This window comes from Glycine soja, chromosome 3 (genome assembly GCF_004193775.1).
Source record: "Glycine soja cultivar W05 chromosome 3, ASM419377v2, whole genome shotgun sequence".
In the NCBI taxonomy this organism is placed as follows: Eukaryota; Viridiplantae; Streptophyta; class Magnoliopsida; order Fabales; family Fabaceae; genus Glycine; species Glycine soja.
The window spans coordinates 12,018,655-12,034,385 of NC_041004.1; the positions used below are offsets into that span (position 1 = coordinate 12,018,655).

The window sequence follows — 15,731 nt, forward strand, 5'->3', positions numbered from 1 at the left end:
GATTTTCCTTTTTGTTTTCTAGTTTGGTTTAGCTCTGTTGTTCGGTTGGCTGTGAGAAGAAAAGGTAATGTTTTTTTGTTGAATGTCTTTGTATTCGGTTTGTTTTCAATTTGTATGAGTGTTACCTTTTTCGGGTGATTTTAGAACTCTTTTTCGGTGTTTTTCTAACTCTGGTGCTTTGTTTTCTAACTTTTCTATTGTGCATGGCTGTGATTTTACAGTTTTTCTTTGGTTGAGAAGTTTGTTTTGCAGTTTGGTTTTGCTGCGTTGCTGGGCTTGATTGTGAGAAGAAAAGGTAATGTTTATGTTGTGCATTCTTTGGTTGAGAAGTTTGTTTTACAGTTTGCCTTTGTTCGGTTCTTACTTTTGAGTGTGAGAAATCAAAATGATACTTTTGTACCCATGTTTGGGTTTGGCTGAGAGAAGTTGAGCCTTAACTTGAGGATGGTTGTTTTTTGTATGGTTTCTTAAGTTTGGTGTTAATGCATTCTTATATGTTTGTCGCCTCTTTTGTTAACTCTGTTTACTCACATGGTCAGGTGTTTATTTTTACTGATTCATATGCAGTTTGTTGTGGTCTTATATGTGTTTTGTGAGTTTTCTTCTTTGTTTTTTTTGTCACAGGTTGTTAACTTTGGTTTCCAGTGGTTGAGGTGGTAATTTAATTTTTTCCCCGTTTGACTATATGCTTGGTTTTTAACTGATGTTCTGATTTTCTTGGTTTTGTTGTTCAGGCTTTGTGATTATAAAGTTATGGCACGAGTTCCTGATAAAATTAAGTTGATAGATGGATCAAGGGAAGCTCTTAAGCTTTCTATAAGGATCACTGATCTTTGGTTCATTGGGATTCCTGAAAAGTCTGAACAAGCCGAAATGGTGGTTGTTGATTCTGATGTATGTTTTTGGCATTTTTTTTTATTATATATCATATTATTGACCATTCAATCGGATATTTATATACTTTCCATATTATAGGGAGATGAAATCCATGTTGTTTGCAAACAAGATCAGCTAAAGCCTCGCAAGGCTGATTTGAAGGAAAATTTGACTTATGTGATGCATAATTTTAAAGTTATGAAGAATGATGAGAAATTCAGAGTTTGTGATCATGAATATAAATTATGTTTTACTGGAGTTACTGTTGTTAGGCAATCTGATATGGAACACTTACCTTTTAGGAAATTCAGATTTGTTGATTTTTCCAATGTCATTGCTGGTCATTTTCAAACTAGACTCTTGGTTGGTAAGATCGTCGTTTGCAATTTGTGGATTGATTTTGATTGAGGTGCTTATGGCTTTTCAAATAAGATGTGTTTACCTTGTGGTTTCTTTAGATGTTACTGGCGTGGTTGATGAAGTGGTATTCCGATATGTCTCATTGAAAAATACGAGGGTTGTTTTCAAATTAAAGGATTTGAGGTTATGTTTTAGAATTTAAGTTTTGAGTGTGTGTGTGATTGTTGTTTCTATCTGATGATTATTAGATGCTGATATATTGATACATTAATTGTTGTTTCCTTCTGATAGTGGATAGGTACTATCCTGCACACTCTGGGAAAATTACTGCTTACAATTTTTGTCTTATTTGAATGAGGTTGAAGATGAAAGGCCGATCGTTATTCTTTTGACACATGCCAGGATCAAGGAAGCGCAGGGTCAGTGTAATCTCAAATTTCTATATTTTCATGCTTACTAGATAATATTTTTTTGGGTCTAATCTGCAGGATCATATCTGCTGTCAGTTAGTAATTCTTTCAAGGCGTCTAAACTCATGATCAACGAGCTTGTGCTGGAAATTCAAGACTTTAGAGAGAGGTATTTTGGCAATGTGTAATTTCAAACTGTTAAATATGTAAGTAGTCTTTGTTGGGATTTTGCATTTGTTCTATTCTTATAACCTTTTAGATTTAGGGATCGAGGTTAGATCAGTTTTGACGCCTATTGGACAAGGGAGTTCACAGGTTTTAGGGTCATCTCAATTATCATCAAAAGATGCGTTTTTGTCAAAGGCTGAAGTAAAAAACATCTCTTAGATTAATGCCATTTCTAAGGTGATGTTCTTATTCATTTGTAGCTTCTCTTTGTAGAAAATCTAATGTCAGTTTCTTCAAACAGGAAATTGTTTGTGTTACTGTCGCCAAGATTACAACTATAGTGATGGACAACTATTCATGGTGTTATCCAGCGTGCGGTCAATGTTACAAAAAAAATGACATAGAAATAGTGTCGTTCACATGTCCGTGTGGCAAAGAGAACGATCAACCTGTACTAAGGTGATTGATTCACTGCTTAATTGGTATGACGTTCATCAGCTACTTTTTCTTATACTGGTATCTACATTGGCAGGTATAGAGTTGAAGTGATGGTTAATCACAAGGGTGAATAGATCAAATTTTTGCTCTGGGACCGTGAATGTGCAGAGTTAATTGGTCAATCAACGGACGAAGTCAAGAGGCTCAAAATAGAAGTATGTTATTGTATTATCATGCAATGCTTTTTAATTTACAATGAAAATTTGTTAGGTTGCTATCCATTTTCATTCTTCTTTTTTCGTGCAAGGATGACGATGTTGATTTAAATGCCTCTCCTCAAGCACTAGATAGGCTATTGGGTTGTTTCCTTGCATTCAAAGTGAAGGTGCAACCAAGGTTCAGGAATTCTGTTCTTAAATATTTAGATGAATCAGACTTGATCAATGTTGTGTTGGATATGCTTCCCGATAGTGAGGTTGTGTTTTGTCAAGTGTATTTTAGTTATTGTGAGTGTATGCATATATTCCATTTGTTTCTTTAGTCTCAATTCATATATCATGCAGCCATGTTGCAAGATCGAGAATTCAATACTTGAGTCGACCGATCCTACAGAGCTTGAATCTGTAAGCTAACATTGTCTTTCTCTGTTTTTCTTGGTGTATGTTGCAATGATGGCAACAAAATTTAGCTGACTCATCAATCAATATTTTATGCAGCAATCTGTCTCTGCTACCGTTAATCATGACCGTTCAATGCTTGACTCAACTGAGCCTACAGAGCTTGAATCTGTAAGTCGGCGTTGTCCTTGTGTGTTTTTGCTGGTGTATTTTGGGATGATGTCAACAAAATTTAGCTTACTGATCAGTTAATATTTTATGCAGCAATCTGTGTCTATTACCGGAGATCATGACCCTCTTCTCAGGATTTCATTAACACCAACTAAGCATGTATCTTCCGATGAGTTGGATGATGAGCCAAAAAACTTTCAGATTTCACCTGCCCAAGTTTCCTCAAATAAATTAGCCAAGCATTCTCAGGCTGAATGAATTATGCTGTTGACAGGTTGTCTTGGATGTTTTTTGATGATCGTATGATCAAATTGTAATATTTGCCCTGTGGCACTTTTTGTGGTTTTTTGACTCTTTGCATGAGCCACGTTGTTGGAACATTAAGTGCTGACTATTTTGTAGAATACCATTTCTGTCTCATTTTCGTTAAGTTCATTTTGTAGTTCCAAACGAAAACTGCTTTTTTCCTCTTAGATTAAATGAAACAATAGTTTTTTTGGGCTTTGCATTACTCTATTTGTTAATACTGTCATGAAATTGCAATTTTTTTATTGTATTTTGTTCTAGTACGAAATATTATTACGAAATTGTAATCTGTTGAATTGTTGGTTAACTGATGAATTAAGGTTTTTCTTTTCTCTGCTGAGTACTGACTAGAGACATTTAATACAAGGATTATTGTTGTCAAAATCCTAATGAATGTAATCATCTCAAGTTAACTCATGAATTAAAGTTTTTCTTTTCTTTGCTGAGTACTAACTAAAGAGAGATTCAACACAAGGATTATTTCGATTCTATACTATTACGAAATTGCAATCTATTCAATCGTTGTCAGAATGCTGATGAATGTTAACAAGTCAAGATAACTGATGAAATAAGGTTTTTTTTAACGAATTACACATGAACTAAAACATAAGCTGACATTTAGTAATTAAACTCAGTTTTTTGGCTACTTAAATATTAATCATGAGTCATTACAATTAGTAAATTAGATTGGCATATTAAGTAATTTTCAAAACTATTTAATCCTATCTTTATTGTTATTGCACAACTAATTTTGAAATTTAATATAATCAGTACTAAGTAAAGAGAGATTCAAGGCAAAGATTATTTCGATTCCATTAGGAATGAGGATTCCAAATATGACATATTGATCAATCAAAGAGAGATTGGACAGCCTTCGATATCAAAGTTTTCTCTACCGTGCATCTTTAGTTGTAGTTTTGCCTTCTAATTTCAATTTCATGCTTAACTTTCTTTTTTATTGCAAGAACTCTAAAAATGTATAATCACATTTAATCCACCAAACCCAGATTTGATATTTGTCATCTCTTGCTTTATGTCAATTAAAATTTGTTTATTAATTTACCCGTGAATCTTTAGCTATAGTTTTGGCTGCCAAAAGAAATTTGTTCATTAATTATGAAATCCATTATATAAAAACGTCTAATCACATTTAATCCCCCAAACCCGAATTTGATATTTGCCACTCTTGCTTGATGTCAATTAACATTTGTTTATTAATTTACAAAATATTCCATCTTTTGTTCCAAGTTCCGTTCTAAATTCTTAAGCTCTAAACGTGCAGATCAATCACATAGCTGATTCTATATCCAGAACTTACTCCTCTATATACTATATCTTTATATGTAAGTCTGATCACTGTTACATGACTCATTTTCGAAACTACTTAAATTCAATTTCCATGTTTAATTTTCTCTTTATTACACAACTGCACATTTGGAATTACTTTGATGTATAATTTCCTCTTTGTGCATTTCAAAACTTTGTCGTGGTGAATTGATATATCAGACAACTTCATTGATATCAATTGCAAACATGCAAAACAATACACATGCAAATGCATCTACCTCAGCTAAAGCCAGGATGAATAGGAAAGTTATCTTGCAAAAAAAAAAAAAAAGACTCAGCCTGACAGATCACATGAGGCAACTATAGATTCCACTCTGAAAGATATACAACGTCATGGTGAGAAATTATAAATAAGATGTTTGCTTTTAAAAAAAACATTAGTCTATTCAACTTGACTTAATTTGTCTATATTCTTAAGTCATGACAGTTGATTCATTAGAGGATATAAATTCTAAATCTACACAAGGTACAATAATAGAAAATCCTTGCTCCATTTTTTTCCCAAATTTTAATTATATCTATGATATCTAACCTAAATTGTTACAACATCTTATTCTAATTTTTTGTCTGAGGATGAAAATTGCCAATCCAACAGTAATGAACCTACAATCAATATTGAAGGTAATACTTATAGCTCTGATATAACGTTAACGATATCAGCTGATATGCTTTAAATTAAATTGTACTATCTCATTAAACAATTTCAGGCTATCTGACTTGGGTGATCAGGCCATGCAATGTAGACATTGTAATGCAAAAATGTGGTATAATGAAAGAATTTCAAAAGATAAAAATACAACAAGTCCAAAATTCAGCTTATGTTGTGGAGATGGCAAAGTTAAACTTCCATTATTACAAAGTCCACCGAAATATCTTGAACGACTTCTGTTTGATGATAATGCAAGTGATAGTAAAAATTATCAGTGTAACATACGGACATATAACATGATGTTTGCCTTTACCTCTGTTGGTATTAAGCTAGACAAATCAATTAATGAAACCAGAGGACCTCCTACAATTAGAATTCAGGGTCAACCATGCCATCGAATAGGCAGCTTATTACCAATGCCTGGAAAACAACCGAAATTTGCACAATTATATATCTTTGATATACAGAATGAAGTTGAAAATAGAATTAATACAATGAGGTAGTAGTTCTTTTGTTTATTTTATTATCAAATATGAAGAATTCTGATTGGGAAAACATGTTTTTTGACACCAATGGATGTATTTTTATATTGTTTTTTGCAGCCAACATGCTGTAATTCAACCAGAGATTGTTTCAACTTTAAGTCAAATGTTGGATGAGCACAATGTCCATGCAAAAAGTTTCAGAATGGCCAGGGACAGATTGGCAGATAGTCAACTAGATAATGTAAAATTGAGATTGATAGTTGGACGTGAAAAAGATTGTCGTACATACAATCTCCCAAATGTTTCTGAAGTTGCTGCCCTGATTGTTGGTGATTTTGATGCAGACTCAAGAAGGGATATTATTGTTGAAACTCAAAATGGAGAATTACAAAGAATCCATGAATTGCACTCTAGTTATCTAGGACTGTAGTACCCTTTACTCTTCCCTTATGGTGAAGATGGATATATACCTGATATACTTCACCGCTCTACATCTAGCAGCAGAAAAAGGAAGAGAAATCGTCTAACGATGAGAGAGTGGTTTGCTTATAGACTGCAGTCCAGGTCAAATGAAGCACAAACTTTGTTGCATTCTAGAAAACTATTCCAACAATCCATCGTTGAAGCATACACCATGGTTGAGTCTGAAAGACTTAGCTACATCAGGAACAACCAAAAAAAACTTAGAGTTGACAAGTATTGTAGTTTACAAACATCATTGGATGCTGGAAGCAGTAAAGGCTCGTCTAAAGGAAAAAGAGTGATTTTGCCTTCTACCTTTGTTGGCAGTCCACGTTATATGGACCAACTTTACTTTGATGGTATGGCAATATGCAACCATGTGGGTTTTCCAAATCTTTTTATTACTTTAACCTGTAATTCAAATTGGCCTGAAATTCGTAGAGTACTTGCACCTTTGAATCTAAAAGCAACAGATAGACCAGATGTTATCTCACGTATTTTCATATTGAAGTATGAACAGATGCTTTTTGACTTAACAAAAAAACACCTACTTGGAAAAGTAGTTGCATGTGAGTTTGCAATTAATGTGCTTCTTAAACTTATACATTTGTTTATTGCTTTTCGTTTTTCCCTCATATGATACAACTATGCAGAATTTCTATATTACTGTTGCACTATTAATACGATCAGCTAACAATTGCAGATATGCACACAATTGAATTTCAAAAAAGAGAACTTCCTTATGTGCATCTATTGCTATTCTTACACCCCCAGATAATAAATATTCATCTTCAGATGACATTGACCAGATAATATCAGCAGAAATTCCTTCACATGAAAATGACCCTGAACTCTATACATTAGTCCAAAATCATATGGTACATGGCCCATGTGAAATTATGCAATCTAAGTCTCCATGTATGAAAGAAGGCAAGTGTAGCCGTTTTTACCCTAAAATGTTTACCCTCAAACTGTTTTAGATTCAAATGGCTATCCAATCTATCGTAGAAGAAATGATGGTCGTACAATTTCAAAGAATGGAGTTATTATTGATAATAGATATACTATACCTTACAATGCAAAATTTCCGAGGAAATACCAAGCACACATAAATATTGAATGGTGTAATCAAAATACTTCCATTAAATATCTATTTAAATATATAAACAAAGGTTATGACAGAGTCACTGCTGTTGTTGTTTATGATGCTAATGGTGCACTTGAGAATCCTATCACTCAAAATGATGAGATTAAAGAATATGTAGATTGCAGGTAATATTAATTTAAGATGTATACTTAATTTACTCATTATTTCTTTAATTATCTTTTTTAATTATGAATTTTTTATGCCAGATATATTTCTCCGTGTGAAGCTACTTGGAGAATTTTTTATTTTCCAATACATGCTAGAAAGCCTGTTGTAGAGAGATTACATTTTCATCTGCCAAGGCAACACAGTGTTCTTTATGAAGATGATGATGATATCCTATCAAAGCCAAACATTTCAGATTCAAAATTCTTAGCTTGGATGAATAGTAACAAATGTTTTTCAGAAGGTAGAAATCTTACTTATTCACAATTTGTTTCCAAATTCGTGTACAACCAAAAGGCTAGATCATGGAACCTCAGAAAGAAAGGCAATACAATTGGCAGACTAATATGGGTTCCACCAACCACTGGTGAATTGTTTTATCTAAGAATAATGCTTACTACATGCAAAGGACCTACTTTATTTGAGGATATTAGAACAGTTGAAAATGTTCTATACCTTACATATAGGGAAGCATGCTTCGCAATGGGTTTTTTGCAAGATGACAGAGAATTTGTGGAAGCAATCAAAGAAGCTAAGGACTGGGGCACGACTAATTATTTGAGGAAATTATTTGTCTTAATGCTATTTACAGGTGCCATTACTAAACCTGAAGAACTTTGGAATCAAACATGGAATTCGTTAGCTGAAGACATTGCATATCATTATAAAAAAACAACTCTGAACACATGTTAGTTTTAATCAGTTTGTAACTTTGTATGTTGAATAACATCATAGATAGGCATTGTTTAACTATTTTCTTCATCATTTCTTAGAATTAGAGATTGATGATGAGCAACTTAAAAATTTAACATTACTGAAAATTGAAAAACTTCCAACTTTTCTTTGAAAAAAATTCACTGATCATAACCAGTTTTTGAAAAATGTGTATACACCTGAAGGGTGAATGTTGTGAAAGTTTTCCCGAACGCCTAAAAATGGACTCGGATGAATGCACAAATTGATAAAAGAACATATTTTGGAAACACTGGGTTGACTAAAGTAGAGAAAATGAATCATGAGCCCTAGCATCACATGACCAAAATTTTTTCGACACTTGAGTGTCCCCATAGGTGCATGCATGACTAGTTTTGCATAAAATTTCCTAATCATCATTATTGCATTTGTGTCATGGAAAAAATATGGGGCATCCCCTTTTATCTCGGAACTGCTGGCCAAACCCACGCCCTAACATATGTCATGTCCAGCCGTTCTACAAGCTTTGAGCCGAAATCCCAACTTACCATAAACCTTGACCCAGGGTGAGAATGACCATAATTTGTCTCTGCGTGCCATTAGACACGATCGGGCCTGGATGGAAAGGGCGTAGAATAACCATAATTTGTCTCTGCGTGCCATCGGACACGATCGCCTCTGGATGACAAAAGGGCACAGAATGACCATAATTTGTCTCTGCGTGCCATCGGACACGACTGTGTCTGAATGGCGAAAAGGTGTGCGGAATGACCATAATTTTGTCTCCGCATGTCATCGGGCTCGCCACCTCTGGATGACAAAAGGGCGCAGAATGACCATAATTTGTCTCTGCGTGCCATCGGACACGATTGTGTCTGAATGGCGAAAAGGTGTGTGGAATGACCATAATTTGTCTCTGCCCACCACTCGACTCACTACTCCTGAATGACAAAGGGCGCAGAATGACCATAATTTGTCTCTACGCGTTTATCACTTGACTCGCTGCTCCTGAATGACAAAGGACGCAGAATGACCATAATTTGTCTCTGCGCGTTTATCACTCGACTCGCTGCTCCTAAATGACAAAGGGCGCAGAATGACCATAATTTGTCTCTGCGCGTTTATCAGGCATCGAGTCTTACAGATAGCAAAAGCGTGCGGATGACCATAATTTGTCTCCGCATGTCATCGGGTTCGCCGCCTCTGGATGACAAAAGGGCACAGAATGACCATAATTTGTCTCTGCGTGCCATCGGACACGATTGTGTCTGAATGGCGAAAAGGTGAGCGGAATGACCATAATTTGTCTCTGCGTGCCATCGGACACGATCATGTCTGAATGGCGGAAAGGTGAGCGAAATGACCATAATTTGTCTCCGCATGTCACACGACCTCAAGGTCAGTATGACTGAGATTGTGGGGTGGCCGACAAAAGCAAGGCTCTTGCTCCTACGTATCCTCAATGAGGAACTCAGACCTACGTAGTTCTGGATAACTTGTGAGACTAAAATAGTCTCGGTGTTTTCTTCACTAAAATGCGAACATGCTTTAGTAAAGAGACAAAACTTCCAACTGATCAGAGCAACATATGCTTTTTGGATGAAAAACAATGTGTCTACCGGGGAAGGAAAGTATGCTGATGAAATCTTCTCATAACCATAAATGAGATTTTGGACGTTAGCATTTCGCTTCTAAATGACCATTTAGAGGAAACATTGGGATCAACAAAAAACTCTTCATTTACTTGGCACCTCTTCAATTCACAATTATTCACTTCACACCTCTTGACAACCATGCTCAGTTTAAAAGCAATGATAAAATCAACTGTCAATTATGGCATTGGAAACAAGCATATATTAAATACCACACTCTAGAAAACGCTATAATCTACCTTCTCCTACAAATCCTCTTTCACTTTTCTGTCCAGACTCCACTTTCACGCCATCCACAAAATGAACAGCACATCTTCAACAGCATCAAGTGAAGTAAGTCATTCCTACTCTCCTCTTCACACCAAGCAATTTTTTCTTCCTTTTCTTCAAGATCTACACTTAATCTATTAAAACTACGATATCTCTGTCATTGCAGATGAAAAATCCCATGATCGGACCGCCATTGATCATCCAATTTATCGCTGCCTTCAACAACGACAAAGACATCTTTTTTTTTTCAATTCTTCCATTAATATTATCGTTGCATATACATGCATTTATATTTCTCACTTTTTTTACAGAATACATACAACTTCCAACGTTCTACCATACATAATGGGCACCACAGTATCCCGAGTTTGTTCATCTGAGATACAATGGAGCCATCTACGAAATACGGGTCAAACGACACAAAGAAAAAGTGTATTTGGTAGATGGACTCGAAAACTTCAGGAAAGATTTGAAAATCAACGAGTCAACCACCATCAAATTTTTTGCCTGTGACCATCACTGCGTATTTGACATACATTTCATACCACCACTGGAGCGGCAAACATGTGGCAGGCAGAGACATTCATCCAGAAAGCATATCTGGACTCTTCGACTTACTCAGGAAATGCTGGATGCTCCTGAACCCCTGGTAAGTTGACTTTCATACATTAATCTCTTTAAACACATTTTTACCAGTTTAACAATTTTACTTTTTCCTATTTATAGAAACTCTCGCGTTGTACAGAAGTTCCTCTTAAAGCTTGTGGTAATCACATGACAGTCTTAAGGCGATCTGCCCCCCATTGCAATGGAAAGTTGAAACCCTGAATCCTGTTATTGGTGGAAAAGGCGTTGTCCAACCATGGTACGATTTTCTTGATGGAGATGAAATCTCTATTTACTATAGATACTAGTTGGTGACCCATGCGTACACGCACGAGTCAGTTGATTTTTTATTTTTTATTACATAATAGGAATAAAATGAAATATAGTGTGAAACAACAAAGAAACTTATTATTTATAATAATATTGTGCTTGAAACTATAAACTATTAACGGTAAATGCTAATTTCTATAATCCCTTTTTCATATATTGACGGTAAACTTACTATTTGGTTTTTTATATGCTTGAAACTACATAAAAGAGGTTAGACATTCACCTGTAAGAAGAAACATTGTTAACCGTACATAATTTGGATCCGCTGGTAAATGAAAAGAGCTAAAAACAAATACTGATATCAATTAACTATACCTTTCAATTGGTCCTTCAAGGATGAACTTGTCACAAAAATGTATGACCTGCTTACAATAAATCATTCCTGCATATGTTATCCTTGCATATAAATTATATGATATCGTTGTATATGAACTTATTTATAACGACATTGAACAAAGAAAGCAAGAAAAATCGGTAAAAGCTCATTTAATTAGGTACAGCTCTTCAAGTTGCAATATAGGCTTAAAATTAAATTGAGAAGTGAATTATGAAGAAAGTAAATATTTATAATTAACTAATTGTTCAAAATACATCATTCAATAACATGTCTAAAAAATTGTAAGCTACAAAAGGTAGTTTAATCAATATTACTATCATCCCAATCCTTTTGTCTTCTAATTACCAATTTATTTTCTTGTCTAATCCTTTTTATTTATTTTCTGATTAGAAAATAAACTAAGAAACTATAGAAGAACAAAGCCTACATAATAATAATAATAACAATAATAATAATAATAATAATATAAATGTTTTCTTGGCTCTTTCTCTCTCTAGGAATTGTCGCTACCTCTTTCAAAACCAAAGAAGTAAACAAATAATAAAGATAATTTTAACATTTATAATATAAATGTTTACAACAAACAAAAATCAGACAATTGCAAATAAATACGCAACAAGTATAACAAAGTATGAAATTATTTTTTTAAAACAAAATTAAAGTGAAAAAATGAGAGGAACATTGACGTCTTCAAATTCCGTGGGTTGCCTTGACCTACTCATGGTGAAGAGAAGAGATCACAAAAGCGAATAAAGAACGAAGAAATATGAGAATATCATGATTGCAATTTTAAAGAAGAAAATGAAACACGAATTAATAAGAATGAAGAAAGAAGATATAAATCTATAATAGAATAGCATGAAATTTGAAGTTGAAGTACCTCTCAAATAGCTTGAACCTTCCATCAAAATAATAATAATCATAATAATAACAAACATGCATAAAACAAAGCATAAAGAAAGAAACTTGTCGGCTGTATGTTTTTTCGTGGATCACCTTGCAAGTGAGAAAATCAGAAAGGGGAAAAAAATGGGAAAATCAATAAGGAAGGAAAAACATGAAACAAACAACTATAGAAACAACTTGTGTTTTGCTGATATTGCGACTCAAGTTGCACATCCACTCAACGAAGCAACAATTTATTTTCTTTCCTAATCCTTTTTATTTATTCTATGGTTAGAAAATAAACTAAGAAACTATAGAAGAATAGAGCCTAAATAATAATAATAATAATAATAATAATAATGATGATAACAATAATAATAATATAAATGTTTTTTTAGTTATCTTCTTCTCCAATTTCTTTTTCTTGGCTCTTTTTCTCTCTAGGAATTGCTGCTACCTATTTCAAAACCAAAGAATTGAAAAAATAATAAAAATAATTTCAACAATACGCAACGAGTGTAACAAAGCACGAAAATTTTTATATAAAAAAATTCAAGTTAAAAATTAGAGGAACACTAACGTCTTCAAATCCCGTGGTTGCCCTGACCTACTGATGGTGGAGAGTAGAGAACACAGAAGCGAATAACTAAAAAAGACATATAAGGATAAGGAAGGACAATTTATCAAAATGGTGTCTACAATATAATGAATATCATCAGGAATGAAAAAATTAAAAATTATTATAGATGTATACTGCTACTCGCGTACCTTGTCCAGTATAAAAAATATATATACTATCTACTATACTTTCAATCCTTTACACCCCTGATTATTCTATCCAGATATAAATGTGTATAATTTTTTTAAAAAGAATTAGACCAGTTCAAATTAAGCTTTCATAATTTTCTTTAATTATCATTATTTATATCTTATTTAATCTTAAAATATTTCTTTCTATCTTTTTTTATCTTTTCAGTTAACAAATGATAAGAAGGATAATTCTATTATCCATTAAATTAAAATACATGTCTACGTGTTTATCTCCAAATTAAATGATTAATTGAGTGAAATCAATTTTTTATAATTGTAATTATAATTAAAGTAATGTATACTGCTACTCGCCTACCTTGTCCAGTATAAAAATATATATATACTATCTACTATACTTTCCATCCCTTACACCTGATAATTCTATCCAGATATAAATGTGTATAATTTTTTAAAAAGAATTAGACCAATTCAAATTAAGCTTTCATAATTTTCCTTAATTATCATTATTTATATCTTATTTAATTTTAAAATATTCATTTCTATCTTTTTTTATCTTTTCAGATAACAAATGATAAGAAGGATAATTCTATTATCCAATAAATTGAAATACATGTCTACGTATTTATCTCCAAATTAAATGATTAATCGAGTGAAATCAATTTTTTATAATTGTAATTATAATTAAAGTAATTAATTTTTATAAATTCTATTTTATAATTAATGAATGTAAATCATTTTTTTATTTTATCTTCTAATTTAAAAAATTTCACAATCATATTTATATTCAGTATTAGTATTTAATTAAAAAAATTAGTATGGAAAATATTTTTGTAAATAATTTAATTGAAATTAAAATAATTATATTGAAATAAAATATCAAATTAACTATTTAATGGTCAATTGATAAATTAAATTATTGAATACATAAATTAAATATTGAATTATTGAAATTGAACGGTCAATTATTAATGCATAAAATATAATAATTTGAAAAAAATAATTTTAATTATTAATTGATATAAGTTAAATATATTTCAAATATTATTATTGCTCAATTTCAATCACGCAGTATAAGAGGAAGGAAAAACATGAAACAAGCAACTATAGAAACAACTTGTCTTTTGCTGATATTGCGACTCAAGTTGCACATCCACTCAACGAATCAACAATTTATTTTCTTTCCTAATCCTTTTTATTTATTCTATGATTAGAAAATAAACTAAAAAACTAAATAGAGCCTAAATAATAATGATAACAATAATAATAATAATATAAATATTTTTTTAGCAGAGCTTGTTATCTTCTTCTACAATTTCTTTCTCTTGGCTCTTTTTCTCTCTAGGAATTGTTGCTACCTATTTCAAAACCAAAGAATTGAACAAATAATAAAAATAATATTAACAATACGCAGCGAGTGTAACAGAGCACGAAATTTTTTTTATAAAAAAATTCAAGTTAAAAATGAGAGGAACACTAACGTCTTCAAATTCTGTGGTTGCCTTGACCTACTGATGGTGGAGAGCAGAGATCACAGAAACGAATAACTAACAAAGACATATAAGGATAAAGAAGGACAATTTATCAAAATGGTGTCCACAATATAATGAATATCATTAGGAATGAAAAAATTATTATAGATGTATACTGCTACTCGCCTATAATAGAAGGAAATTACTCAATATCCTGCTATTTACATCAATATACAAGGATATTCAAAACATTCTAGCTACCTATATCCCACACATATTCTTTTGAAAAGAATTCATATATGCATGCTCAAGGTATTGTGCCAAAATTACATATGTCTGTATTCAAAGTATTTTGCTACCAAAAATTACATACGCACGTTTCTTTGCTAAACTTATACACATGCATACTTGAAATATTCTTGCTACCCAAGCTCATATACATACATGTCTTTGCTAAATTTATACACATGCATATTCAAAGAATCTTTGCTACAAAAGAAATTACATTTCATGCGTATTCAAGTATCTTGCTACTCATATTACATTTCAATTTAACAAGGTTTTTGGTGAGGTATCTCTTCGCTATCTACATGCAACACACACATATCTTGTGAGGTATTTTGCCACCCATTCTACCTCTATATGTGCATGATGAACAACATTCTCAAACAACTAGGCAAACATCATGGTGCAGCCCCAAAAATCAGCCGCTGGCCTAAAGGGAAAAATCCCTATCACAATGCCCTCATTTTTATGCTTTCTTGCACTCAAAACCAAAGGCTTGGATTCCTAGGTCTAAGTCCTTAATTTGGGCACTTATTTTAATCTTTACATGTTGTCCATATATACACAAATCAGCCCCACAATCCAAAGTTCACAAAATCATGTCCAAATGTCATTAAGGCATTTCACCGAGCACTTGGTGGGCACACTTTTGGGTGCCAATAACAAGGGAATAGGGGCAATGTGGCTTGCCCCATTATTTCAGAACACAACCTAGGCCTAAGGCCATCCCCTACAACCCCTCAATTCAAAGAAACAAAGCACAAATTTGCCCCAATTTATCTCACGGAATTGGCCAAATTATAAACCATCCAAAGCATAAAAGGCATCAATG

The 15,731-nt window shown here is 32.9% G+C and overlaps 1 pseudogene; it reads left to right on the forward strand.

Annotated features, from left to right (window-relative positions):
- Window positions 1-3,294: 3,294 nt before the first annotated feature.
- Window positions 3,295-11,044, forward strand: LOC114404958 (annotated as a pseudogene).
- The last annotated feature ends 4,687 nt before the right edge of the window (window positions 11,045-15,731 follow it).